The 25,005-nt window shown below is 42.5% G+C and overlaps 1 protein-coding gene across 7 annotated transcripts in view; it reads right to left on the minus strand.

Annotated features, from left to right (window-relative positions):
• The window catches only part of zfhx3b (zinc finger homeobox 3b), a 280,084-nt gene that overhangs the window by 126,343 nt on the left and 128,736 nt on the right, over positions 1–25,005 (minus strand). Inside the window, exon 1 of one of the 7 annotated variants that reach the window (XM_039669718.2) lies at positions 12,011–12,440. The exons of the other annotated variants lie outside the window; for them this stretch is intronic. The gene's annotated coding sequence lies outside the window, so the exon portion shown is untranslated. Of the gene's footprint in view, positions 1–12,010; positions 12,441–25,005 lie in introns of those variants that run through there. 7 annotated transcript variants of the gene reach the window in all.

Raw genomic sequence — 25,005 nt, forward strand, 5'->3', positions numbered from 1 at the left:
AGAGGAGGCTAAGGACTGCCTTCACATGGGCGGCAGGGGGAAAACCGACACCGCGCCACTAACATAAGCCCGTCAAAGTTTGCTGGCATGTCAACACTCCCAGACAATCCTGGCATTGTGGTGTCTGCCAGGGCTTAAGCCACTGTGCACTCAACAGAGGTCAGAGAGCCCACTGTGCCTAAAAGCACAAGCAGGACGAGAGGAAATCCAAAGCATGTGCGACGGGAAGAAAAATAGCAAAAATCGAAGAAGCATGTTCTTCCTTCTCTTACACATGGCGTACTTTGTCTCCGGCGGGTGTGGACGTCAGACTGAGGAACTGCCTTCTATGTCTCTTTAATGAGGCGGCCACAAGCTGTCCCCTATCCCATCACTGCACTGAATGCAGCACCTGTTAGATATAAATCAGCTTCACTGATCTGTGTTTGGGAAGTGAGGCATTAGGCATGACACAGGCTGTCAAAGTTCGCATCACACTAACCGCAGCATCTAGCTGAGCGGCAGACCCAGTGCTGCTCCGCTCACATGGCCTGCCTCCCTGTACTGCGCCACATGAAATGCAGATTACATCTGGAGCCCAGCTGGGCCAGAAAGAGAAAGGAAGAAAGAAAAGGTGAAAGAGAGAGAGAGAGAGAGAGAGGTAGAAAAACAGAGAAACTGATCTTCAGTCACTCTGTGGTCATGTTTTTAGGATTTACATCTAAGAGCAGAGGAAAAGACTGGAGCATAGATCTCTAACTGCTGGTGACAGATCAATGTGTGTGTAATAACAGACAGACCTGAGAGTTAGAAAGAGAGAGATGTTAGTGCAGCTTAAAGAATCTCAGTCATGTGTCAGAACAGGGTCAAAGGTCAGATTCTGGAAGAGAAGCCACATTCCTCCATAGACGGAAACATATCTCCAGTATGCGTGCCTATGAGTTTCAGCTTTTCTAAGCAACTGACTCCACCCCTTTATCCGGGGATCTGGCAGCTAAATATTAACCAGATATGGTTTCTTTTGAACTGCACATTCTGTATGGCAGAGTTAGGTAGACATGGAAAGTGGAAGAGAAAAAAGCATCATCTGCTAATGATTTATCCGAGGGCAGCCATGAACAAGGGTCTATGCTAAGATGCGGCTTGTTGTGTTAAGCCGTTAGCTGCAGGGTCAGGCAGGAGGGACGAATGTAGGGTCAGGCTAGTGCCAGTAGGGGCCATGGCTCTTTGCTACCTCAATGTAATTTACATTGCTGTGTAATTACCTGCAGAATGAGAAACTCAAAGATACGTGGAAACCGCCCACCCCACCCTCCCATCCAACACAAACGCCCTCTCCAATAACCAGAGGTCTCCCAGAGCTCAACGTATAGGCCAGAAAAAGTAATACAGACTTGAGGAAAATGCCAACAAGTAAATGTTGAGTACAGACAAATCAGTATCACACCCTGAAAGTTATTTTTGGCATGATGGTGGAGTAACACAGAAACCCTTTTTCCTGCAAACACATCATAATGTAACGTCAGGGCCCATTCACTGCGGCGAGTCTAAGGGGTAAACTCCCGTCCATCATCTGTCGCCTCTCGCTGGGAAAGGAGGCCGGGTGGCTTAAGAGGGGTAAAAGTGGCAGAAAAGCAACGAGTATTAGAAAGGCTACATGTCTGTGTTCTCACCCTGCAACAGAGACTTGTTCATATATGGGTCCAAAAAAAGAGAACATACTAGTTCAGAGCACAGTAAGCAAAAGGTTTGCACACAGAGTCACTGTTGTGACACGCCAATGGTGAACTACCATAACCCTGCTGATAAGAGCTCGATAGATACCGCAGAACATGAATGGGTTTTTATTAAAACATGACACTAACGTTAAAAACTTGACAAGTGTTTGGAAGTAGATTTTTAATTTATTATTTACACACACTACACAATCAAAAAACTTGATGCTAATAAAATATAACACAATGAAGCCTGTATGTTGCTTCTAGGGAGTGGAATCTGCCAGGCCTTGAAGAGCTTGAAACTGTGCTTAATTAATGTCGTCACGAGGAAGTGTGCCAGAAAACAAGATAAACATTCAATGGCTGTCAGGATATGCGTTTTTACATTGGAAAAGGAAACTGGACTAAACGATCAACAGCCAGGCACTTTGAATCTTAACCTAAGGCCACAGTACTGCTCTGCTCAATCTTCCTTACCATTAGAGAACCTGTCACACACTATGCTGTGTGTGTGTGTGTGTGTGTACAAGCTGAGGGAAAGCTGCCAGATATAGTGCTATACTGTGAATGAAATCGCTCTGTGGAAAAGAAAGCTCGTAGTTTGTTGACTGTGCCAGGGCTCTGAGCAGGAGTGGGAGGTTATGTATGCCAACACAACATGGGACATGGTCCACATGGCTTATAAAAAGTGTGCCACACACATGCGCTGAAATGCATATCAGAGACCTTATCTGACATGTATTATCTGAAATGTTGTTAGAGTTGTCGAGTTCAGAGTTGTTTGTTATCTAGAGTTGTAGTCGCCACTGGGAATCTCCGAAAAGGTCCAAGTGTTTTATTTCCGGCTCTTCAAGGAGAGTTTCAGGCAATCTATAAAACCAATAGAGGAGAACGGGACAAAATTTGCATGGGCTATATGGAGAAGAGAGCAAAGGTGTTATACCCAACCCCTCTCTCAATAGGGCTGAATGGTTGATGTCAGCAATGGACAGAGCCTCGTGCTGGGGAGGGACTGTGTAAGATGAGAGGTGCTTAATTGGCTCAGGGACTGTAATTCGGAAGGATTAATTGAAGTGAACTCTATGATGCCAGGTGCACTCCTTTCATTGGGCAGGTGCAGAGGGAGTTCAGTGGCTAGCCTGACTGGGTCATGGTGAACGAGCCTGCATTAGACAAACAAAGCTCCGCATACTAAAGTAAATGGTGCTGTAATGCTCGAAGCAAAAGAACTACCACGACGTCTTTGGGTAAAAGCCTAACCAAACCTAGGACTACATGCAATTTTAAGATTAACAGCCAAAACTTGAACGATTAGCTTTAAAATGTAAAGACACGATGGAATAAAGGGACGGGTATGGGGGAGGCGGAACGGACAAGGACGCCAAAGCAACACCTGTTGGCCCTGTCACCGCCTGCTCATTAACTGAACCTTTTTGGTCCTCATTAGGAGGACACAAAGAGAGAAGTCAATTTGAAAATAAAATTTCGAGAAACACATCACATTACATGCATTTGGGTGGTATTACATGTAAGAGGGATCAAGTATGCTTCACCCCAGACTGTTATTCAAACAACTCATTGGAATTGATGGAAGCCTTTGAAAACTGGCACTTAAGACAAAACAAAGAAAGACAAAAGGTAATGAGGAAGTGTGAAGGTTGTGCATGTGCATTTAGAGAGGTTTTTCTTCTGCAAGTCTAAAGTGCCTTGATCAGGTTGACAGAGTGACAGTTTATGGAGAGCACGGGAGATCCAGCAGGTCTGTGTGTCAATCACCACTCCGGGGTTTGTAGTCTTATCCAGAAATGGAGACAGGAAGCGAAAACATCCATGAAGTCTTCACATTCTTATCGACTAGGGGGAGGTATGAGTTTACGCTTAACCAGTTTTCATCTGACTTTATGCTACTGACCCTTCATGTCCAATGATAAAGAGGTTTTTGAAGGCGTCACTGGATGCCAGAAGAAGTGTAGATTCAGCACTTGAGTATCAAAGTGATCCTGCAGCATTCTGATGTTATTTGTAGAAGATTAATCTGTATTTTGTTCCTCCTCCCTCCTGCCAGACCAACATGATAAACACCCCTGGGTCATGTACAGGGTCTGCAGTAAGGGCAGAGCCCCACCCCAACTGCGTAGGACACCAGTGACCCAACAGCTTTTAAATTACAGTCTGAGACAGAAGGAAGGTGACTGGAAGAAGAGCCATTAGCCCGGCAGTTCTGCAGGTCAAGCCTTCCCTCATTAAGGCACAGGTCAAAGCCACATATCTCTTCCACTAAGGTGAGGGTCACTGCAATGCTCCCTCTAGTCCCGGGTCAACTAGAGGTCTCCAGCCACTAAGGTCCATAGCAATACAATAAAGCAATCAACTGGGGTGCCGGACCCTGGTCAATAATATACTCCAAGGCCACAGGGGGTCACCACCTGCTCTATGGCCTGATATTGGAAAGGTCTTCAACAGTGGACTAGGGTTTTATTTTCAAACCCAAGGGGAGTGCGGAGACACAGTCATATTCTCATCCAATGCAAAGAGCATGCAGAGCGTGTTTGGCTTGATGCGCACTGGACCTTTTTTTATTAAAATAATGCAGCAATACAACTTCAACCCAATTGTCAATGGCTGGCTCTGATGTCATCAGTCAGTTTTTCATTCCAGCAGACGATTTCATTTACAATATCCCTCTAAGCACACTAGCAAACGTCTCAACTACTGAGACTGGCACAAAGCCACAGTGTTGGACACCTGTTCTCATGAAGTCATTTTCCCTGTCGTTTTGTAAATCCAAGTGACTTGGTCAGAGGAAACAAAGAAAACAACACTCAAACTCTAAGATGTACAGTCTCCTACACCGAAACCCAACACCAGAAACGTCCTGCTGGGGAAAGTGCAGACCTGGGCTTTATCTGTTGAACTTAGACTGTGTCTCTAGTTCAGGCTGAATTGGACAAGTACACAGAGCTAGACACATTCCTCAGAGGACCTGATCCTGGAATAAATGGAGAGGGAACAGGGGGAGGGGACTTCTTTCTCTTCTCATCCTTCTCTTTTCATTCCATCTCACTGAGTCCTCATGAATGGAGGCAGACAGCATCCATGCAGTTGCCAGGATGAGACAGCAGTTAAGTCTTGGCTGCTCTCCCTCTCTGCTTAAAGGCAGATATCGTGTTTCTAACAGCTCCGACTGGTTGGATACAATAGGGAGCCCAAAGAAAAGAGGAGGCGAACCTATCTGCTTTTTTTAGGCTGCACCCTAACCCCCAGCCCCATGACTACATCCAAAAAGCTTAATGAATAACTTATAATGAAAAGAAAAAAGTTACTATAGAAGTTTATTAAAAGAGTCTTTTTAGGTATTGCGTTAACCATAGAACTTTATTGTTAAATGCTGCTAAAACACTCTATAGCAACACGGATATAAACCATAATACAAAGGTTTTGAAAGAATACAGTAGAGTGTGACTTATACCACTATATAATGACAATCCAACTATATACAAAAGCTTTTTGTAAAAATTGCACATTCTATATTTTAACATTAGCGCATTACCTAATTAGCCTGGGAAAACCCAGACAAATTTAGATTTGCTCTGAAAGTTAGTCCGGCAAAGAGCTCATTCAAGCCCATTTCCGATCCGCCGAAATCACGGCACCAATCAGAAACGTTGGGGCGGGCTTTACACGATGACGACAGCGCTGGGATTTTGAAGCAGATTTTGTAGCCTACATTACAAAGACGGATGCCGCCGTCAAACATCACTCGTTCGAATCAGCTATCGTGTCTGTTTTAAGCGATTTGAACGTTTCCTTATTGTTAAAAACCGAGCAAAGATCAACACTCTGAGATGTTTCTCCGCCGGCCGCCGCCCTGCATACGTCATCTCCTTCATCGCTCTGATTGGTTTTAGGTCTACCCGCGACGTCCGTTGGTGACGCCCCTCTGGAAATGATTTGTCTATGACGCTTTACCAGACCTTAACTCAGGCCCCATCCACACTACTGCATTTTTTTTTAAAAACGGAGACCTTCTGCTACGTTTGCACCTCCCGTCCAGACTAAAACGGGAAAAACGAAGACCTAAAACGGAGAAGTTTAAAAACACTTGAATCTCCGGAGGGCGTCACATGATCCGCATTTTCAGTCATTTTAATGTGGACGGAGATCATTTCTAATGTGCAGATAAAACGCTGGTGTGGACAGAGATCTTATTCGTTTTAATTGTCCGTTTTTAAACGAAAACGCAGTAGTGTGGACAGGGCCTCAGTTACAACTAATTACCTAATATGAAATAATGAACTATAGTTGCATAGCTTCACAGTCATTTAAATGAACAATAATAAAATGTAGTATGAATGAACATGTTATCAAACAATGTTATACTTTTAACAGCACTAAATTAACAGCACATGACAAATGTTATAAAAAGTTATTTGTTTGTGAACCGGACTACACTGGTCGCTCTTTGTTTTTGTCTGCAGTCAGTGAGGACAACTCAATAGAAAACAAGTTTTCAAGGCGTTATTTTGTGCTACACAGTGTTTGCGTCACATTCCACTCAGGCTGCAAGCTCTTGCAATGACGGTAGACTAAGCGGTGCAGAAAACACTGCCTTGTTCATATAAATGCAACACTGTCAAAATGGACAGAGGAAAACAAAAAAGTTGCACCACCATAAATATCTCTGACATTTAGTTGACAGTTTACCCCTTGAGTAGAAGCCATTTAATTTACTCCACGGTAGTGTGTGAGGAGACGATAAACGCGCCATGTGCCTCTATGGCACTTTCCTTCCCCTCCCCGTTCCTCCCGTCTCAGCTCTGTTGCAGCAGGCATCATTAGGCAGCATAATCAGCATGCTGTTTGCATACATCTGCCTTATTTTATTGATCTCTCTTCATTCATTAGCCTTTAGGGGCATGTCATTAACACATGCCCCCCTTTACACCCAGGGGAGGCCTAATTCCTATACATGCCATCCGGATTTCGGCAAAGGGCACAAGCGGGCTTGTCAAAGTGGGCACAGGGCCAGTGCCAGCCCCATCCCTGGATACCCATTCTTATCTGTTCCCCTGGCTGTCAACAGCCCCAAGCCAAGATCCTCTAACAAGGAGAGCCTTTCCCCTGCCCACCGTTAACTAAAAGGACAATTATCCAGAGAACAATGATGCTTTTCACAGTGCCTTATGTTGTCATTAATGCAGTGGATCTGGTTACAGCAGCCCCTGCTTAAGCTAATTACAGAATGCTATCTGTGGATTCTTCATTGCTTCTTAATTAAGTAGGATTCATTTCTAAAGGGGGTAAAAGAGTCCAAAAAAATTTTGTTATGTTTCCCCTGTCTCTCAGCTCACTTGGAGGTGGGAGTTAGCTTGAGGGCTCCCACAGCTGTTGACACAGATGTGATAAAAATGGGATTATATTCACACAGTAGAAAACATACAGCTGCACAACAGACGCATCAAACGATATCAAAGACAAATGTTGCTACAGTGACAAAGACGATCTAAAATACAAGTGCTGCACATGTCTAAAGCCAACAGAGTGTGTATCGAACTACAATAACAACAGTAGCAGATGTGGGTCAACAACGTGATACTATACTATATTATTGTCAGGTGTCAGGGTGATACAACTATCATGATCTAATGAAGAAAAATAAGGAAGTATTTTGAAATAACCTTTTATTGCTGATTAGAAGACAATACTATTTCGACAAAACTGCTTGTTAATAATTGAAAAACTTTTGTCCGTCAATGTCACGTGGTGCCACAAACAGGATTAAATTATTGTGACACCTTACGTGTTGATAACCCATGTAACAAAAGCACATGCAGCCACTGATAGTAGCTGCAATAACTGGCAGTAAAGTCCTGTGTTAGTACATTATGTAGGAGACACTAAGAGAGCTCTTCTAGTTTGGCCCAGACATTGGTAACTCAAAACCCGGCATGTCTTCTCTCTATTTGTGTCTCCACAGAGGACTCGAGCCCTTTCAACAGCCTCCCTTGTCACTAACACATTCTTATTAGGCCTGATTAGGCCACTCTTATTTCCTACCACAGCCATCCGGCCATAGGGAAGGGTAGAGAAGGTTTACAGTCACCATTCACTCGCCCAGACAGAGATCGTGAGCAGAGAGGGATGGCGCAGGAATTTAAAGGGTGAAAGGGTTTATAAAAGACATCCAGTGGGATTCTCCTGCTCTCTTATGCCTTGAGCACTCTTTTCAACAGGGGCTGACCCCTCACTCGGAGGTTAAGATGACATACAAGCTATTTTCAAAGGCCCTGCGTATCGTCTCAAAGGGAGGACTCGCACGCCGCAAGCCGGAGTAAAATACTCCATCAAAGAAACTCATGGAATGACACAACAGGCAGTCAAGGTGTCACGGAAATGTGAGTCAGAGAAAAGTGAGGGAACGATGGAAAGGGAACAGGCGGTAGAGTGTGGGCAAGCTCCAACCATCATGTGCTTACAACATGCACTGAGTATGTACTGGTTCACTGAGAGGTGAGCTCAATTAAACACACAAAAGCATACACATACACACAGAGCTGGTTTGGCAAGAATGTGTCCATACTTGCTTCACATTGTGCAGCGAGACTCTGGCTGCTAATTGAGATTAAAATAACTAAACAGACATAGTGTTATGTCCTTTCTGTATATTTGCAGAGTTGGGGATGTATCAGCATGTATACTCTACGGTACACCCTCCAGATCAGGTTTCAGGAAGGTCAGAGCCAGAACATAGACACGTACACACAAACGTCAGCTAAAGAAATATGCAATTCATTCATGTTATTGTTCTATAGTCAAAGAACCTACAAAACACATGTATTGCCTAACACCTTTAAACATGGGCAAACCAAAATTGTCGTACACTGGCAACATATATAATTCACAATGGAAGCATAACCCTTGCTTTGTTCCTCAAAAGAAAAACTTAACCTGTGCAAATAAATTACAAGTATACAAGCAAAATCACTATCTGTGGATGAGGTCCTCTAAAGGTCTTATTGCGAACAACAAGTGAAGGAAAATACTTGATGCACACATCCAAACTTCTGTGATGCCTCGTGTGTGCATATCCGCATGATTGTGTAGTGCCCCATTTGACATCACTAGTGCCCACTATGAGCCTCTGATACCCCTTTTCCACCAAAGCATTTTGAGAGCCGGTTCGGAGCCGGTGCCTGTGCCTTTGCGTGAACCAGTTCTTTGTGTTTCGACAGCCAAAGAACCGGTTCTCGGCCAAGGAAACTGGTTCCAAAGCGGCACCAACTCTTTGCTGGACTAGAACCGTTCTTTTACCACGTCATGCTTACGTCGGGGGCTGGGGCGGGTTTAGGTGTGTTCTAAACATCTTTTCTGACCATCGCAAAGCCAGGAGAAACATTTGCAGAAGAAAACTGTCACAATATAGAACAAATAATTGGGAAGAAGAAAAGACACAAGACAGGGGTACATAACAAGACAGAGGTACATATCAGAAAAATTTATATTACATATCAAAAGAAAAGATTAAAAGACCTACATATTTCAATTGTTTTAAAAGCCTTCTTGGCACACGAGTTAGAGATAATCCCAAAGTAATGTTGTACTTGCAAGCGTTTCAAGCTAAGACGTATGGCCACGTACACAGTGACGTAACGATGTCGTTCCTTGGGTGCTCTAGTCAGTGGAAAAACAAACAGGTTCTGAAAGTGTTCGCAAGTTGAACCAACTCCGAACCAACTTTGAACCAGCACCAGATCCGAACCAGTTCTTTTTTGGTGGGAAAGGGGTATGAGATGACCTTTGGTAGAGTTCACACTGATACGAGTGGTAGTGGTCTACTACAAGTCTACGTGCCATCACACCACGAATGTATGAACCCGGAAGAGGGTCCAGAGCAGTTATTATAGTTTCATTATAGTTTCATTATTGATTTTATTCGTTTTAGCGGAATTTTAGCGGCAAGACCTTTTAAAGATCCCCCTGTAAGTGAGGTCTGGCTTTATCTCCTTCAGTCTAGTGATCCCCAGCACTGGTGCTTGGCCTCTATTTTCATTTAAGCTTAGTGATGCAAATGTAGTGACACAAACTTAAAACGGAAATGTAATAGAAAAAGTATGCAAATAAATACCAAAATGAATCGGTCAAGAATTTCTACTCCTGTGCTCCGATTGAGTTCAGTCCTCACTTCACTGGACAATTCGCTCATTCAGAAAATCATGCAATGTCAACACTGATGACACTTGAATAACAAATAATATACATGAGTAAATAACACATCAATTGACATATTTGAAAGTGCTAGACTGAGTGATATTTAATGTGAACATGGTTATATTAGATTTGCCTTTTATCTTATTAAACCATAATTATGATATTGTAACTGTTGTGTCTTGCTCACTTCATACCCACGAACATCTGTGCATAAATCATAATTGGGACTAATGAAACTTAATAATGGCAGAGCCTCAACATCTTTTCCGTTTATTTGAATCACACTTCTTACAGTACTATGTTGTGATGCTCATGACATGGGTAAATTTCCCTCTCAACATCCAGATTTATTTATTTATTTATTTATTTGGATCCCCATTAGCTTCCACAATGTGGTTGCTAGTCTTCCTGGGGCCCAGATGATGTATAGATCGCCCCTTATTCCTGGTTAGGATGTTCGCACTGCACTTTAAACTGCTTTGCGCCGCTCCCTCAGCTAACCTCACGTGCCTGATGCGGCATCTATAGATATTTTCCTAAACTTCCACAAGATCATAATTTTTCCGCCATGGGATGAGAGCTTAATCGTTCCGAAAACGATTATTTATTTTTGATAATTATTATTTTATTTCAGTTCGTTTTTCCACTAACCGTTGTTGGTTTTCACCTTGGCATTTATTGGTGGCATTTGTGGAAAGGGCAAGCAATCTCCTGTTCCTGACAACACTCTGACAACGAACATCTCCCTGCGTCCCTTTCACTCGGGGGCAAGCTGACCTGGACGAAATGCTTGTCTTATCAGCCGTTTTTACCTTCTACACAAGAAAAATGTAGTGTTTTAAGTAATCCTTGTTTGTACTGGCCATAATTGATTGGGTAATCCTGGTTTAACATGCATTAAAGCCAGTGCTTAAGAATCTATTAGGAAAGCCAACAGCTTAAAGAGGCAGATCTTCCTCTTTTGCTCTCAGGTTGGCTTAATGTACCCACAAGCACACAAGGCACAGCTACGCCCCCAATCACCTTCACCCTCTCCGCTATTCAGTCTCAAGGCACGGCTCCATCCCATTTGTTCGTGTGAGCTTGTGTTTGTGTGTCACTGTGTTAATCTACAAGGGTTAAGACAATGGAAGGATCTGGCCGGGTTCCATGGCTTGAAAATTCCCCTGTAAGTGAGGTCTGGCTCCATCTCCTCCAGTCTAGTGATACCCAGCACTGGTGGAGATGTGCTTGGCCTCTATGGACACCCCACCAAAAAGTGCCCGTCAACTCGACATGACACACGCCACACTGGGCAGTCATCACTGAGACAGCCTGTCATAATCTCCCTGCATCAGCACACAGACAAAGAAAGAACGAGAAGGAACCCTTGTAGTGAGGGAGACGTGTGTTTTAGCAGTGAACTCTGAGAATGGGCAAGTCAAGCAGTGCTCACAAGTACTGTGCTTCTTTCACAAGGGAAATCCTTGGACTTGACTCAACCGAGGACCCAAGCATCTTCAGCCAATCAAGGACAAGGATACACATTTGTGCCATCTCTTCCCTCTTCACATACAAAGCATAATCCCCCAAAGACCTCTGCCCTAATGGGGCCCACTACTGTAATTACAAGGCATATATTTGGGATCAGGCACTTAAGTAGCCAGCTAAAAGTGGACCCGAAAACAAAAAGCTCTGTAATTATCGTCTGCCTTCTCTCCCTTTCTCGTTCTCTCGATGTCTTTCTCTTTGACTTGGGTTACCTGTCATTCCAGCTATTTTCTTGTTGTTTCTCCTAGATTTTCTCCCTAATCCATGTCTGGAAGGAGCACTGGCAGTGCTGGCAGAGTGCCGGAGCTGGTGAATGAGATGCACATTTCAGCCCGCGGGGGCTCTGTGACGACACAACACATAAAGATAGCAGAAACTTGAGTCCACGTTCGCGGCTCTGCTAGCATATGAATGCATTTTTTTTAACGAAGGGAGAGAGGCAAAGGGGGGTCATTTTGCACTCCACAAAAGCTCTATTGTGCCAGAGAAACTTTATATACATATTAGAAACTTGAAACCCCATAGAATTCTCTGAGCAGGATTCTTGTAACTGTGAACAAGATAACATTACCTACCATTCTTTCCCCTTGCTCTCTCTCCGCACACACACAAAAAGAGAAAAATTCTTTAATCCTGTTTTTCTGCAGGGCTCTTAGACTTCATGATGGAGGCTTCTTTTTTTTCCAGCAGGGTCATCTAACATCTACGATAAGAGCTCCATGGTCTCCAGGCGTTGTTTTGCCCTTTACGGTAACGCATTCCCTAGGTCAGGTGTAGTGCTGCCGTTGCATGACGTCCACAACAATTTGCTTTGGACATTCTCTTATCCTTTTTGTTCAGAGTTCCACCATTGAAATGTGTCCCTTCTTCTGCTCTATCCGGCAATAACCTCTCGAGGAATCCAAATTATTCAGAGACACGTCCCCCGCGTACTCCCACACATTTAAAACTCATGTGTGAGGTGTAAATACGTGCATTAAAAGAGACGTTTGCTCATACTCGCGTACATACCAACTTCTTTCCGTTCTGGCACAAGTTCATTCTTGTTACAACAGTTGTAGGGCTCCTTATCTCCCGCTTGAGGAAAGTTAAATAACCACATTCACAGAACAAATAATCAAGCCATCTCTAAACAATCATGGGTGGGGGTTGGGGTTAGGTGGGAGTTGTTCAGATCCGAGCACCAGTGTGGCTGAGGAAGACTCGGGAGGTGAGATTGAGGTAGGTATGGAGGGGCAGCTGGGGCAGGTGTGTGCTTTAGCACACGTGTATGGGGAGGTGCTGGGCGAATGGCAGCAGACGCCACAGCGGTGACATCACTCACAGACCTGTAATTAAAGCACAGCTCTCCACACAAAAGCTGAAGAAAGGTATCGACAGGGGAAGGATGGCCATTTTCATAATGACAGCTTAACCCTGGCAGCCAGCGAATAAAAAGGCTCACAAATGGCCCCTATAGCTTCTAATTACTGTTGTAATACTGTGCAAACAAAAACATCCACATGACCACGCTAATAGTCAAATCCACAAATGTACGCACGTTCTGTATGTGCGCAGCTTTAAACAGCTCAGGGTTAATGAAATAGTCAAACTCAATGGAAATAATGGCATTGATAGCTTTCTCAAAAAGGTATAGTTTAGAAAAGTCCATTAAGGTTTCAAATACAAAAAAAGTTTGTTTATCTTCTCAATCCTTTATGACGGTTGAGGAGAAATCTGTATCTGTAGGTCTTTGTTTGAGCACACAAGGGAAGCAGTATTCCTTAGCGCACGACAATTAGACCGTCTTAGCCTTGGTTCAAAAATCGTCTGTTTTCACATCAATTCCAAATTCCTACTTTTCTTGTCACTTCAAATTAAGAGGCAGTGAAAGTAAACGATGGCGAGAGATGCAGAATCAAAGTGGAAATGCAGGATGTTACAAGTTTCCTGCATGGGCACCACTGCTCAACATATCTTAGGCCGTGTGTCCACCAAAGCGTTTTTAGCCAGCTGAAAACGCTAGACGCTCTGTTGAAGACGCCGTGCTTTGGGCGCTTGAGAGCGTTTTGGCAGCGCAGCGTTTTTTCTGTTGAGACGTTTCGTTGCTATGATACGGAATATATGCAGCAGTTTGAATGTTGTGACAGTTGGTCGGTGTGGTTTAGTCCCGCCCCTCCTCCACTGTGATTGGACGGCTGGGTAAAATGTGACAGTGATGAGCGCTGCGTTTTATCCAAAGTTGAACATTTTTTCAACTCACTCGCTCGGCGCTTCAGCGTGAAAAAAACGCCTCGACACGCTCATGGCGTTTAAAAAACGCGGCGCTCCCATTGAAAACAACTGAAAACATACGCCAGGAGCATGGAAAAACGCTTTGGTGGACACACGGCCTTAGGGATGGGGATAAAAACTCGATACAGCATAGTATCGCGATATTTTCGGTGGCAATACTGTATCGATACACGGGCGCCAAGTTTCAATCTTTTTTTGCAATGTTTAATTATAAAATTATCTGTTTTACTTTCTGCTTTTCTTCATTGGTTTTCACTGCTTGAGAACATAGGTTGAATCCGAAATCGCCCCCTAAACCCTCATTCACTAAGTTAGGCAATATATCGCAGAATCAAATCGCAATACTTGCTTGTATCGCAATATATTGAGAATCGCAATAATATTAAATCGTGGCCCAAATATCGCGATACTATCACATTCCCACCCCTAACATATCTGAACACTAAGATGCAGCTACGAACTAAATTCATTTATTAAACTGTTATTCTTATGGAAACGAGGTGAAAAGAAGGTTGTAGCTAAGTGAGGCCTCTTTAGCAACTCAATCTGGCCTGCTATTTTCTGCTGTCTCAGTAGGTTTCTGAATGGTTGAGGGGGACCTGAGGGAAAGCAGGCACGGCTCTAGTCTACAGGGGCTCCTCAACTCTGGGACGGAGTAATGATTGAACAAGACAAGCTGTGGTGAGTGAATTAATAAACTCATCTATTATGTAGAGTTCAGTGAGATGAGCTTGAGAAATGGGGAGGTTTATTTTTAAAAACAGCCAGGAATACTGGCATCAAGAACATGAGTCACTAATGAATCAGTGCTGAGTGGCCAGATTGCTATGTTCAGTTGGGTTCATCTCAACTTTTTCCAACAGCCCCATTCCGTGACAAAACATCCTCAGATTTACCAGAGCTGAGCTATTTATTTGTTAGCACGAGATAATGTCTGGCAGATCCAAACTCATACCTTCACATTTCTGTGAAGAACGACTGACTTGTGAGGGTTAGAAGTAAGCAAGAGATGAAGCCTGGAGAGTGATTCCAGACATAACCCTTACTCTCTGAACTCTGATGTGGGAAGATCACATCCTAAAAAGACTGAGGCTAACTATGAGAAAAGAATGTCTTTGTGTGAGTCCCTCGCCCTCTTTGTGTCCCTCTCTGTCTCTCTAAGTCTCTAACATGCCCACAGAATCACAGGAGAAAATAAGTACGTTTTAATAGAAAGAGTTGTATTTAGGCTGCAATGTTTGAAGTCTGAAACAGCTGAAGTGTTCCAAGTCAGGACATAAGGAGCGGAAGAGAAATAGAGGGAGTAGCTGAAAAAGTTTGCAGAGTTGAACTGGCAACCTGCCTACTAGCCTGTTATTGCCCTAAGGACTAGGTTTTGCTGCCAAAGGTAGCCACACCTGAACATATCCAAAACAATATTAAAGGGATGACAGTGATAGCACGGGAAGTCTGTGTATGTCTGTGATAAGATCCAAAGAAGCAGCTGACTCACTTTTAACTACTTTATCTGGTACAACTCACCACCACTCATCATGGCTCATGGCTTTTCTCTTTCGTCCTCTTCACAAAATACTACAAAAACTATTAAAGGAGTAGTTCACTTTTAAAAAAAAAAAAAAATTTGCTGATAATTTACTCACCCCCATGTCATCCAAGATGTCCATGTCTTACTTTCTTCAGTCGAAAAGAAATTAAGGTTTTTGATGAAAACATTCCAGGATTTTTCTCCATATAATGCACTTTACTGGGCACCAAACGGTTCAAAGTCCAAAAGACAGTTTCATTGCAAACTGCAAACTGTTCGACGGGATTTAAACGATTCCAGACGATGAATAAGGGTCTTATCAAGCGAAACGATCACTCATTTAAAAGAAAAAAATACAGTTTAAGTTTTATAAGCTCAAATGTTCTGTGATGCGCGTTCGTGACTCTCCTGTTCGAACTCGTTCATCAAAATGAACAAATCTTTTTCCGAGTCATTTCGGGGTTTTTTCGTTCGTTGAATGAATCAAATGACTCGAAAAAAGATTCGTTCATTTTGATGAATGAGTTCGAACAGGAGAGTCACGGACGATCATCACAGAACAAAGCAAGGCGATCATTTGAGCTTATAAAACTTGAACTTTGTTATCTTAAACGCTCGTTTCGCTCATCGTCTGGAATCGTTCAAAGCCCTTTGAACAGTTTGCAGTTTGCACTGAAACTCTCTTTTGGACCTTAAACCGTTTGGTTACCAGTAAAGTATATTATATGGAGAAAAATCCTGGAATGTTTTCATCAAAAACCTTAATTTCATTTCCGACTAAAGAAAAAGAATGACATGGATATCTTGGATGACATGGGGGTGAGTAAATTATCAGCAAAAGTTTTTCTTAAAAGTGAACTACTCCATTAATGCACTCAAATTCTAGCAAATAACAATAGATAGCATTTTGTATCCTAAAGTATGATTCGTGTAACTGCTGACGGCGAAGCATCCAGTTTCAATCATGGATGAATGCATCAGAGCAAGACACATACATAGAGGTGACTAAAACAACAGGAATAAGAACAAGAAATGTCACAATCCATTTTCAAATTTGTATTACCGATGGCTCAAAATGTCAAGACACATACTGACTTCTAGGTCACAGCTCTGACCTAAACTACACTTCAGCGTATAGTAGGCCTGGTGTAGGCTCAGTCACAGATATATGTATCAGAAAAACACACGCATTTCTTCCCTTCACAGTCTGACAAATGATTGCAATGTATGCCACCCACCACCAGGCCAAGGACATAAACCTCCTTCTGTTTCAGAGCGGTTTTACGCTGGAAACCCCCCAAAGCATCTAACAGTAACACACACAAAACACTCAAAGAAAGAAAGACATGAGAAGAGTATTCTTTCTTTAAAAATAGGGAGATGTGGGTACACTGTATTTTGTAATATCTAATAAAAACCGCTTCATGAATACTGTGGCAACCAATTAGTGGGTCATCGTGCCCGGTTCACATACCCAGCCGTGTTACAACGAACCTGCTCGGGTTCACATGCACATCACACGTGATTAGCTCTCCGCAGCGGGATTCCCATGAATCCTCATTCTCTCTCATCTGCCACTGACCTCTTCAGCGCACCAGGCTTCATCCCCACCGCAGTGGTGACCCCCTTCAGCCCGGCCCTACCCAAGACCATGGGTCTCTCCTCCACTTGTGGAAGTAATACCAGATTACAGAGCAACTGTTGTCAAATGTTTATATAATGTGTTTTTTCAAGTCCTTTTCCCCCTTCTCCTTGTTTGGACAGCTGTCCTTTAACAGCGGGACATCTTCAGATGCTGCTCTAGCATGACTCTTCTGCTTTTTTTTTGCGGAATTAACGTCTCATTTCAACTTAATAAACATGAAATACATTTCCAATTTGGCAACAGGAAGGCGCCTGGGTTACCGAGGGCGATTCGTGTGTGGTATGTTTGAGAGGCCATCAGTGCGGGCACAGGATTTTGCTTTGTTTTATAATGAGCATGTATGTGTGTGCCTGCTTTAATGTAGAGATTTTTACATCACAACACCCGATGCGTTGCTGATAAGGGCAGCTGTGCATGCATGTATGTGTGTGTGTGTTTGCTTTGTGGACCTGCATGAGTTAAACATTTGCTCTGTGACTCAGGTATACCAAACATGTCCCAACAGGCCACCAACAGCCCAGCATGGAACACAACGCTCCGCTCAACCCACAAAGAAAAAGAGAGAGAGAAGTTTAAAGAAAACAAAAGCGGACGGAAAGAAGAGGAGGAAAAAATGCAGATCACAGAGAAAGCTCCTTTTGTTTGTTGAATCAAAGTAGATCAGCTTAAATGAAATATCCACCAAAACAGGCATTCATGATGGGGCACAGGCAGTGGGGTAGGAGAGGTGTTTGCGACCCAGGGGCGGAGGGGGTGAGGGGCAGGGTGTGACTGCCAGATGAAAATCAGCCTGGGCTGGGTCACCTCCACACTGCGAGCCGCTGAGCATGTTATGTAGCAGCTAACCCAGATCCAGATGCTCTCTGTCAACACAGTGATTCCACAGAGGAAACATGGCTTTGCACACAAGGGACAAACCACTGCCATCACGATCACCCAGCCACCACCCAATATGTATTTTACACTCTAAACTTTGGGCTGTTTTAACCCAATTTTGGGTGAAATATGGACAAACCCAGTTATTGGGTTAAATTGTTATATTGTTATGTTTGAGTTTGTCCATATTTCACCCAAAATTGGGTTAAAACAACCCAACGTTTTTTTAGAATGCATTGCTCAAATGCTCGGGAGACCTGAGTACCAACTTTGTCTCTGATTCTATTGCTAAAATTTTTTAGGACACAAATTAGACGATTTCTGTCAATAAGTAAGGGTATAAAGCTATACAAATTAATGTGGATAGCATAGCTCAGATATACAGACTAGTGCTGTCAAACGATTAAAATATTTAATCGCGATTAATCGCATTAATGTCATAGTTAACTCGCGCTTAATCGCAATTAATAACACATTTTTATCAATTCTAACCTATCTTTCTTTTTGACCCATCATTTTAATGCTCTTATCAACATTGGCTTGCTTTGCGCAAATGTTTTTTTATTGAAAACAAGATCGGCAACTTTTTGGCTCTTCTCGCGCTCGTCATCCACTCAAAACGTAACGTTAACCAACTATTTGGCCGGCTCACAAGCCCAAACGAGTGTGCGGCGTGCCTGTTGTTTTGTTTACGGTCTAGCTAGATCCGCTTGCGCTTTGGTCGACGAAGCAACAAAACGTCCTCGCATTGAAATGAATGGGTTTCATAGTGCCGCGCATGCCGCGTCCTTTTGCAAAAGCATGTGAAACAAAACTACAAAGTTTGCTAGGCCAAAAAGACCGTTAATTGCGCAATTAAAACATGAACGCCATTAATAACGCCTTTAACTGACAGCCCTAATACATACACTAGAGGTCTTCACAGTGCACCCGAGACCCGTCGGCCCCGGACCCGACCCGGGACCCGTACGGGTTCGGGTCTATATTTTAAATGAGCAGCCGGGTCCGGGTCGGGTCCGAATCTATTACTTCGGGTCCCGGGTCTGTTTAACATTGTGTGTAATACCAACGCATTCTCATCCTTTAGCGTCATATAGGACGCGCTGTATAACAAAACGGTGAAATACTACTCACATGGCACCCGTTATCGTTAATATAACACGCGCTGAGAACGGGCTGGTAATACACGTGCGATTGGAGTGCGATCTCAAGCGCGTGTCATGTTTCTATGGCAACCAGAGCAGAGCTTCCGCCAAACCGCGCTTTGCATTTTCTCCAATGTTTATAATAATATAAATGAACCGTCTTGTTTAATCTTAAAGTTTTGGTGGTCAGATTCAGACTCAATGAAGAGCAGAGAGCACAGATATGATCAAGCTGAACAAGCAATCGTTATAGTTCAAAAGGGCAAACAGTTAAAGTTATTATGCGAGTTAACTCGAGTCAGAATGTGCATGTGTGCAAGGCTGTGAAGACCTCTAACATACACATATATTATGGGCCACAGCATTGAACTCAACTCAAATTAGTTCCCTTAATAAATAGTAGAGATTAAAAATGAAGGTAAAGATGGGGTTGTGAACGGGATGCAAAGCGAGGAATCACCTTGTTTTGTGATTGACAAGATTACCTAGATCTCGCTTCTCCCAAACTTTGCTCAATTGAACACAATTTTACCATGTTTAAATCCACTGATTTCCTCTCAAAAAAACTGCACAGTAAACAAGAAAATTCAGTCTGGAAAGCTTAGAGCTTAGAGGAAATGTTACATTAGCATTACAGTAGCGTGAAACTCTCTAAATTGGGAGGGTCAATCACCTCGAGCGTGCTCTTAATCTGTTCTTCCACAGCTATTGATCAGCGAAATACACGGAAGCTAGGTTATAATGCTAATGTATGCTTCATAAGTCCACTTAAAACCACACTAAACAAGACGAGGAAACAAATGACAGAGAAAGAGAGAGAGCCAAAGTCTGACTACCTCAGCTGGGGCCTTCTCTCCCCCTTCCTGTCAGGAGGTAAATAGCTATTGGCTGCTCAATAAGTGGCTTCGGTTCACAGAGTGAGGGGTCTTTTTCCCTCTGCTCTCCACTACCTTGACAAGCAGGTATTGACAGAGCAGTTACACACTAACCCATTGGGGGAAATCCTCTACAATGTGCCCGGGGCAGCTGATAAATTGAACTCATACGCTACCTGAGAGTATAAGCGCCTATATGCACACTAACAGAGGCACGGTCACACAGAACCCGAGGCCCGACACGCTGAAAACTTGACAAAGCAAAGAAGTCCGATGATAATAACAGGAAGCGAGTCAATGAGAAAGACGTACGAGGGCGAAAAAATGGTCAGTAAAGATGTGAAGGTCATTGACGTTTCCTTGGACACAGATGTTTGTCTCTCTCTATGCCAAAATCATTTTGCTCGGCTTCAAGAGGCACAAGATTACAGGATGGGAAATTATAGTACACAAACGTACGCTCGATAGATGCGGCCATGATCAAAATACTTGATTAAGAAAAATGAAAGCCATTCAATAGCCAATTAAGGCCCTTGGAAACAGCTCGCTGAGCCCAAACACAGCACGGTATTGACACAGAAGAAGAAAAAAAAAGGCGTAGAGACAAATGTGCGAAAGATTATAGTAGTGCTAAAGCATCTGAGTAGCATCGATATGGACAGCCCACCACCAAAGCAGTTCAGCAAATGATAGACAGGTGACACGGTGAAGAGAAGAGAGAGGTAGTCGAGGGGTAACTGAGAGAAAGCAGAAAGTCCTCTGTCCGTAAGCTTGTGGGCTGATAAATAGCCGGGGGTAAGGCACTGGCTATCACTTTGTGATATGATGTCAGTAACCTTCATTGATCCACGTGCAGGCAGGCAGGCCTTATCACAGACCCTCTCTCTCTCTCTCTCTCGATGTGATATACTGAGATCTAGGCCCCAGTGCTTTTTAATACACTGCACTTTGGGTGAGGATGTCACAGGCTAACCTCATGGCACCTTGGGCAATCTTTTACAGCTGCACTATGACAGCCGAGAAGGCTGGGAAAAGAAAATGGTGTCGCTTTACAAGTGGTCTTACAATTAAAATATAACATTTTTAGTGGTGCATGTGAGGATAATCTAAGATTTTTAAAAAAATAATTAATCTTTGTATTAAACTTCAATCTGTAGCTTAATTGTATTGCGGTTAATTGTATTAAATGTGCACTTTTAGTGTATTTAAAATCTGAAATGTATGTGTTTTACAAAACTGAACTTTTATGTATTAATAAAAGTAATATTAATGAAATAAAGCCAACTTATGTGTACTCAGAATACACTTTCATGACTGTTTTAAAACACTTAAGTACACTTTTGTAAAAGTTTTACTTTAAAAGTACATTTTAAACTTAATCTTTTGTCATGCTTTAAAGATGTACACTTTGTTGCTTATTAACATTCTTAATGTGAAGTCCTTGATTATAATTGTACTGTATTGTTAAAATTGTCTTATTGTTAAACTGTTATTAGATATTACATTTAAAGTTAATATATTTTAAATATCCTAAATTGCGACTTCAGCAGCATACACTTCAATCACATTAGACAATAGAAATAATTATGAAATTAAATATAAAGATGTGCTTAAGTCGTACTTAAATGGGTCAAAATTGCATTTAATATAAATTTAAACTTGATTAAAACATTACATTCATCAAAGTATTTATTTTATAGCATATCATTTTTCACACAATTGTGCTAAATACAAAATGAAACATCTTATCAAAATATAATTTCAGATTTACAAGTAGTAAAACCAAAGTTAGTCATTTTATTCTTGCTATTTTGTTACATCAATTAGGTACAGAAATAGAGAATACTGGGAATTATGTAGGCTATAAAAGAAGAGGAAAAACCACACAACGTTAGCATTTAAGCTAACGGCTAGGATGCTAGGATAGCTAATTGCTAAGGTTCCCCTTTTTTATTTTTAAAAGTGCAATGTTTAATATGCTATAAACACAATTTCAAATGCAAAGAGGTCATCAGAGTCCAAGAATTTAGAGGTAAAAAAGTGTTTTTGAGTAGGCCATGAATGACGAAAAGCAGCAGGCTAAGCTGAATGTTTTCCCTCCACTAAGTTTGTTGGAAGAAAGAAACACTCAAACACACACTTCCAGAAAAATCAAGGTGCTGACAGGAACTTCCCTCGCTAAGATTTACCCATACACCTGACCTGAGTGAAAACAGACAGACACACACACACCCATTTGCTTCTTATCCTTTGGAAGTAACAATCAGTTCACTACCACCATATGACCTATATGTTTAACTTCACAACAAAGGCTTCCACTTGGTCCACACATCTAGAGAAAAAGTGAAGTGTGATATGGGAAAATGTATGCATGACCTAAGGAGGAACTAAATTAGCTATTTATCAGTAAATATAAAATATAGTAGATCAGTCCCTGCCAGTTACACCGGTGTCTAGTCTATGTGGGCAGAGCGTTGTGGAAGACAAAAGCGTCTAAAGGAATAGCAGCAGTATTATCCTATGTATTGATTTTAGCTGTTGGGTATTACAGAGGGAAAGAGTGGTTTTATCAGGCTAAGATCCCCCAACACTTTTTCCTAACTAAACCAGTCTTTCCACAGCTTATCTGGCCAAAGAGGCTATTACTTACACCTTCAATACACCCTTCACCTGGGATGACAGAAGTTAACATGACTTTTTCGTGAGGCTACTTGCCTCATCACGAGTGACGTAATGGATGAGCCTGCTGAAAATACAAGCATGGCTAGAAGTCACCAGAGAATTCACATGGTCAAACTGGTTCACATTGTTAACTAACCCAACAAATCACAACTTCTTTGTTTAAACTCTTGGTTTCTTCATAAAGATGCTGGCTGACCAGTTTCAACAGCTCAGTTTTGCGGGTGAGCATCATAACCAGACCATCACCAAATCTTACACAATAATATTACATTTCAATCTAATTACACACATATTAGACTGGATTATGTATTATATTTATTACATTTGTATTTTATTTGACACAAATCAATCTAAATATTAAAAATAAAAGAATTTGGTGGTGTTTCGACAATATTTTTAAAGTAAAATGTACTAGCATCTCCATATCGAGTTGTTCTCCAGGGCTTCCTAAAGTTCACCTATAGATTAAGTATGATGATCTAGCAATTAGGCTTCTTCCTCTTCCTCCTTCTGTCTTTCTATCTGCTCTGAATATGAGCAGCAGAATGGAGAGATAATGAGAGCAGTATAATCCCACAGAGGAGTCTAGTACATCCTCTAATCACAGACTAAATGTTGGTTTTAATTACAGAGAATGGAAGATATCCGAAGAGCACAATGCCACTGACGTTTAAAAAAACGGTAAACGCCAATTATCGTACAGAATCTGTGGTTATTCTATTGGCACATCATGCCTACGCCAAGATATGAGCATCACAAGGAACACTTTTATTCCAATGTGTCCTCATTTCTCCAATATTAACAACGGAGACAGGTTGGGACAGAGAAAACCTCCGCTTCGCAATTACTGTAAAAATCCATAATCTAATCAATGTGCAATTCAAAGGGATTGTCTTAATACATAAAGAAAAACATGGCTTGTGCTGAATATGTACACAATGATAGGCTGCATAAATGCTATTGTGAAAATGACCAATGAGGGGATTGTGGCGGCTATTGAGGAAACGAGGCAAAAGTTTAACGATTTACATATTTCATCACAAGGCGAGGCGAGAGTGTGAAAATGCGGGGAAGAGGATTACAAAACAAGTCAATCCATTAAAGAAATACAAGCAATCTTTTTAGAGCCAATCCCGATTTCTCAAGACTTTGACAACGTAATCCACTATGTCAAATACCCTAAGCACACTCAATGGGCTGGGAAAAAAAGCGTGCAAAGATTTTCTGAGTGAGTGTAGACTAAAACCAGAAAGAGGCCGGCAGTGCGTTCTGATAGCCGGAACTGGCACGCTCTCTTAGGGCACCGCTGGCCGCCTCGCCTGACTCCGAGCCCACCTTGTAATTTGCTAGGGGCGGATATAAATCTTATCTCGGAGACCTGATTAAGTTTTTAATTTACACTCCAATCAATAACCCAAGTCTATTGGCAATATGTCTGAAACTCTATTTACCAAAGGATTCGCTGCTATCAATTGATCAAGGAGCTCGCATATAGACGTATGTGTGTGTGGCGGAATGTGTCCGTGCCGGGGGAATTTTCTCGTTGAAAAGTGAAACGATGGGAAAGTTTAAGCTGGAGGCAGCACAAAGTTGCCCCCAACAGAGCTGATCGTCTTACATCTACACACCCTCAAAATCACAAAGAGCTCGGCCTCTATCTTTTAACAGCAGCGGCTGGGGGTAGGGTGTGTGCGTTTGGCCACATGTGCAAAGATTTGTGCAGTGTTCTATCACCAATCCAAGCATTCAAAATGGCCAAATTAAGACATCACTATTACACAATGCTATTCGAGAAAAACACACTCCACCACCAACCCTGGCCTGATCCCTCCCACTTCCGGTTCCTTTCTGCATGAGAGCTATTATCTGTTTACAATCCTGCGCTTTCCAAACGGAACTCTTCAGGATGAATCCGCTCTCGTTGCCCGTATGCCGAATTCCTGAGCTCAATTCGTCTGTCTGGCTGAGAGTTTTGAGCAACATGGGAAACAGAGGCAGGGATTGTTCAGGCATCGGTTTGCACCACCATGACATCCAGGAAACGTCCCAATGGCTATTTTAAGCTATTTTGATATTTGTTTAGAACTTCACAGCCTGTGGGCGGTAGAAAAGTCTAGAATAGAGAGAGATTGTGCTCAGGAAATGTGAAGAAGAGATCACAAAATGTAAAAAAGCGAAGGTACCTTCTTTCATAACAGAGGTGTGTGTGAACAACGTGTGTTCTGTGATATTTCTCCAGTGTGGTGGGTAGGGTGCCGGCGGGACTCTCTCACTCTGGTTCCCAAGAAGAGAGCGGAAAGAGGGCAAGTCCTTATCGGCATGGAGAAAGTGTCGTCATAGCATTTCTGCTCTGACCCTGCTGACTCGCCGATTCCTTAACGTGAGATCATTCTGGACAGCTGACCTCAATATCACTGTGCTGCACTCTGCCAGCCCGCTGCACATCCACAAGAGCTTCTCCGCTGTATAACAGCAGATAGTGACCACAGTAAAGCCCACCCACGTTAGCCCAGACCCACATTTGAAAGACTCCCTTTAAGCTCTGAGA

This window comes from Pimephales promelas, chromosome 1 (genome assembly GCF_988280905.1).
Source record: "Pimephales promelas chromosome 1, fPimPro1.hap1.1, whole genome shotgun sequence".
NCBI classification, from domain to species: Eukaryota; Metazoa; Chordata; class Actinopteri; order Cypriniformes; family Leuciscidae; genus Pimephales; species Pimephales promelas.